A 5,566-nucleotide genomic window follows, 5' to 3' on the forward strand; every position below is an offset into this window, starting at 1 on the left:
ATAAAAGCCTTTGGAGGGCTCCAGCATGGGTCTGGTTAGGGCTCTTGGTGAGCTTATATTTAATCAATAAAAGCCTTTGGAGGGCTCCAGCGTAGTACTGGTTAGGGCTCTTGGTGAGCTTATATTTAATCAAAGAAAGCCCAAGGTGGGTGTCTGGTCTGGTACTGGATAAAGCTTACGATAAGCTTGCATTGATTTAGTTTAATACGAAAACACCTAAGGAAGGTAGCTAAGAAAACTTAGTTAGTTAAATGTTAAAGAAGTCCTAAGGAAGGCAGATAGGTATAGTTTAATTACAAGACTTAAGGGAAGCCTAGCATTAGAAGCTAGTGTTGTAACGAAAGGAGAATATTGATTATAAGCCTGAATTACGTGACACCGATGACGATCGCCTCATAGTCTCAGAGTCGTTATATATCATCTCCTTTGGACAAGCATAGTGTAAAATAAGAATGTTAAGATTTGTTGTATTGTTGTATTGTTGTGAGTAAAGTGTGTCTCAAGCAGGCCTAAGAAGCGGCTAAGCTAGCGCTGATATTTAGCTAATGCATTGGAGTTTGTAGAACAGGTGAAAACTGTTCAAACTGACTGGTGGACGGTTGTGAAATCAAAGAGAACCGTGGAGTGTATATGAAGTAGTTTTAAGTTGGAAAAACGTGAAAGAAGGAGACGTTTTTGTGAAAGGCCTCAGAGATTAGGACCAGCTAACTGTGGCCAAGTGATGCTGGGTCGCTAATTCCGCCTACTTGATGTTACGAGGCATGAGAAAGTAAATTGTGATAAACTAAACCTTGAGTCTTACGCTGGAGCATTTTGGGTGGAAATAAAATGCATAAGTGATGTAGTGACTGAGTGATTAAAACCAAAGATGCGAGTTTTCTCCAAACTGGAAGGAGAGAAAATTTAGAACAAAGAAACCTCCATTTTCTATCCTTCTTCATCCGGTGGGAATTCAACAAAAAACCCACATCCGGTTGATAGCTAAATGCCTCTGGTGGACAAAATTGAGACTACAACTAAAAGTTTATAGAAAATTTACAAAATTTAAACACCTCCACCTGTAGGACGGCAATTAAAGTGCACCTAAATTTAAAATCGTGCACCAGCAGACAAATTGGTAAATTACAATTAAAAATCCAATTGAATTGAGGAAAGCTAAAGAGAAGAAAAATGTGAAACCAGAACCCCAGAGGGAGACTGTAGACCGGACGTCACAAAAAGGACTGACAAGAGAACATGACTCCCCAGCAACGGGGATCCACACTTCCGGAACCAGGTCGTATATCTGCATTCACACACACTATCATAGTCAATTAAAGGAGGCTGAATTGTAAAGTGTAGAAAACTGTCTCTTATATGTTTTTGAGAAAACATGTTTAATAAGTGTGTGGATGACAGATATGTAGACTTTTTGCGTAATTCTGGAGCAGACAGAAATGATTAGAACAGAACAGAGCCGCAAAATACTCAGAATAAAGAGCGTAAAATAAAAACAATCAGCTAATGATAGATTACGTTCAGAATAAAAAATAATAATAAAAGACTTTAGTATCAGGCCATATTAGAGATGGTATCTGTTTAAGCAAGAAGTGTCAGAGAGAATTAGATCAAGTGTCAGGAGCAATCTATATTTCCAGTAAGGAAAACTGCCATATATAGGATGGCTGAGTTACTGAGAGTTACATGTAGTAAATAAAGTTGTAGTACCAAGAACATCCAGAGATCCAGAGAGCACATTTTTAATAATAGATATAGCAAACGCATTATTTTCCAGCTAAGTGGTAAAAGAAAGTCGGCTTTAGTTTGCTTTCCAGTATGGGGGAAAGAAGTGTGAATTTACACAATAATCCCATAAGGATATGATGAGCGCCTTGATATAATAAACTATAATTGTTCAAATCAATAGTAAAGAATTTGAGTTACAACATCAGGCAGAGCACTTGAAGAGGAGAGGAAGAACTTAATTAGAAGCACCTAAACCAGACTAAGAGACAAATTAGGTAATTTCTGTAGAAGCTGAGTGCCAAATGATGCACTATTAATTAATCCTCTGTCAAAACGGATTTCTAAAAACCCTGTCAGCATCTGATAAGATAATATGGAATGAAACAGCTGACAAATTATTTAAGAAAATAAAGTTTTGGTAAACTCATCTGTTTTAGAAATACCAGACTATAAGAAGCCTTTTATTTAAAACAGCAGACTTTATGACATCAGTATTAACACAGAACCATGGAGATAAGAGTAACCAGTGGTTCAATACTCTTCACAATTAGACCCAGTAGATAAGGCAATGCCTGACTGCACATAAGCAGTAACTGCAGCTTCAATGGCAGGTCAGGCCTCTGCATCAAGTGTTATTCAGGCCATTGACTTTAACAGTGACACATGCAGTGTCAGTTTTGTTTTCACAACCGCACCTGACTATAGAATAATGTACAACTTTGATCCATTTACATTATTACCAACAGCTGAAGACGGAGAACCACATGACTGAAGGACAGAGACAGACAAGGAACTTCACCAAGACCAGACTTGACTGACATTCCCTAAGAGGAGCCAGAGATAGAAATGTATGTTAACGGATCATGTAAAGTAACCTAGAGGATCCAAATGTGACAAGATCTCTGTAGTGACACAGACAGATGTATTAAAAGCAGAAGCTCTACCCAATCATCTGTCAGCAGAGCAGCAGAACTGATAGCATTGACAGAGACATGCAGATTAAAGAAAGACAAAGTTGTAGATATCTACACAGACAGTAACTATGCATGTTCAACATGTGCTTGCTCAACAAGTACAGAATAGCGGTATGGTAACATTGACTAACAAACATATTACTCACTCTAATAGAAGACTTATTGAAGGCAGTACAGCTTTATATAAAGGCACAACACATATGATAAGAACTGATCCAGTTTCAGTAGGCAACAATATGTAAATGAGAAGACAAACACGCCAGAACACAAGACAGAGATATTGAAAGAGATGCAGAATGCAGCTACAAAGTAAGAACAAGCCGTTTGGACTAAGAATAATTACATACAAGACAGAGACGACTGTCGAAAGAACACTTGACCAGAGAAGAACTTAGTACTACCAAGAACACATATAAATGTGTGTATTGAGACACGGTATTTGACCATGTCTCAAAAGGGGGAGTATTATATTGAGTATTATATTAATAGAGTATATTCATAGCATTTGATTCAAAGGCCGAATGCCGACTCCAATAAAATCCATGCAGATGTGCTGAAACAGATATTCTGAACTAAATAAATATAAAGGAAATAAATATAGTTTAACGATTATAGACGTGTATAAAATGAGCTGAAGTATTTCCAACACATACAGTAGACGCTATGACAGTAGCTAAAGTGTTTACAGCTAAATGAACTGTAAAATAAGGTAATGTGTGTAAAGGATAATAATAATAATAATAATAATAATAATAATAATAATAATAATAATAATAATAATAATGATAATAATAAGCTTTATGTAAGAATTGCAGGCCAAAGTACTTGCACTGCAAAGACATGAAACATTAGACAGAATAAGAACATTTACGGTACAATAATCAGTGTTGATGTAAATAAGTGTGAAAGACTAATGGTATAAAAGAACACTGGAAATCATGCCAAGTTTCCCTATCTGTGCCGGGAAAACTATCAGAGCCATATTTAGAAATATACCACCATTTTGGAAGAAAGAAAGGAAGGAAGGAAGGAAGAAAGAAAGAAAGAAAGGAAGGTAGAGAGAGAGAGAATCCTGGTGACACCTGACACATAAATATATCACCACTCCTGTGAGAGACACTGACTCCATAAAGCAGAAACTGGACCTCTTCGTGGTGAAGTCTGACTACACAGGGAGGTGGTACCCATAGGGGCGCTTGTCTCACCATCAGTGAAGATTCAACAACCCGAAGTTTTAGAAGGGGACTGTGAAATGGGGGTCAGAGTCATCACAGGAGGGTGAGTATAGCCCTGTACACCTGAGACTGCACAACCACATCAAATTTGATTTCTGTGACATAATAACCTGTCCCTCTTCTCTAACAATATACAGAACAGATCAGGTGGGCAGAGGAGCACATCTGCGCCGTGGAGAGGAGTGACATGTAAGAAAAGAAATGATTGTGATCCATTATTCCTCACCATCGTTTCATCGCATCCCAGAGAATAGAGACTGTTTTAGGCAGCTGAGGTTTTAGGAGCAGGTCCACAAGGACACTTTAGGATAAAGGTAGACAACAAGAAGACTGCAATCTCAAAGCAGTCAGTAGGAAAGGATATCAAGTTACTACAGTAAGAAATAGAGTAGGCATGGAGACAGGATATGTGGAGAAGAATATGTGGCTTGACTGCAAACTGTATACCACTAGCTCAGTAAATATATTGTGTGTGTGTGTGTGTGTGTACCAGTCAGGCCCCTCCTTGCTTTAAGCCCAGTCCCAGTACTACTCGGACCAATAACAGAGTAAACCTTTCTGTTAACAATGATGCACAGTGTAACAGAACCACTCAGCCCAATTTGCAAAAATCTCCTTAAGAGATATTCAACTCACAGAACCGATAGCACAAGACTGAAATATGTGTATTGATGACACTGGTCGAGCGTTTCTATGTTTGGCCCACAACAGGTCAAACTCTTGTGAGCTTGAACTCGGTGGAAGAGAAACACAGCACCTGGGGAGAGCTTCAGCTCCACAGCATACAAGAGATGCAGTAGGAGTGCCCCGGGGAGTGCCAGAGATCAAATTGGAGCAGGTTTTGACTCATTGTTTTTATGATGGGCAACTACCAATAAGAATGTGGATTAATTACATTCATTGCATCTAACAGAGGTTTATTAATCATCACAAGGGATGCCGTTAAGGGACAAGCTGAACAACAAGCAGCTTGCAGCTTATTGACATGATAGAATGTCTTTAGACGTGCTCCGAGCAGAGAAAGGAGGTGTGTGTGTGCCATGTTTGGATCATCCTGTTGCTCAATTATATCAAATAATACTGTTTCAAAGAGCTCAGTTACTAGAGCCTTACAAAGATCGACAACATTATATAAAGAATTAGCAGAGAATTCAGGGGTAGAGAATTAGTCTGGTGATGCTATGGAAAGAAGGTTCGGGAGATGGAGAGTTCTCATGTCACTGGTATCTTCAGCATTAATAGCTATATCAATATTAATTTGTACATTATCTCCACAGTTTATATTTTGTAAATATTTATGCAATTTTTATATTTATGTACCAGCTAACCCAGAGCAAATTCTTTGTAGGTGAAAACCTACATGACAAGAAAGATTATTCTGATTCTGAATACTTACTGTATGTGGATGTTGTTCTATACCATGAATTAGAAGCCGCATGACGAGATTGATTGATTCCACAATAACAAAACAAATGTATACGAGTACAATCCCCTCTCCATAAATGTATGCAATTTGATAGAACTAGCCTGATCACAGAACGGAATTGCATTAGACATGTTGCTAGCTGAAAAAGGGGGTGTCTGTAAATTGTTTGGCTCTGTGTTGTACTTTCATCCCAAATAACACAGCCA

The sequence above is a fragment of the Cottoperca gobio genome, chromosome 4 (genome assembly GCF_900634415.1).
Source record: "Cottoperca gobio chromosome 4, fCotGob3.1, whole genome shotgun sequence".
Classification (NCBI taxonomy): Eukaryota; Metazoa; Chordata; class Actinopteri; order Perciformes; family Bovichtidae; genus Cottoperca; species Cottoperca gobio.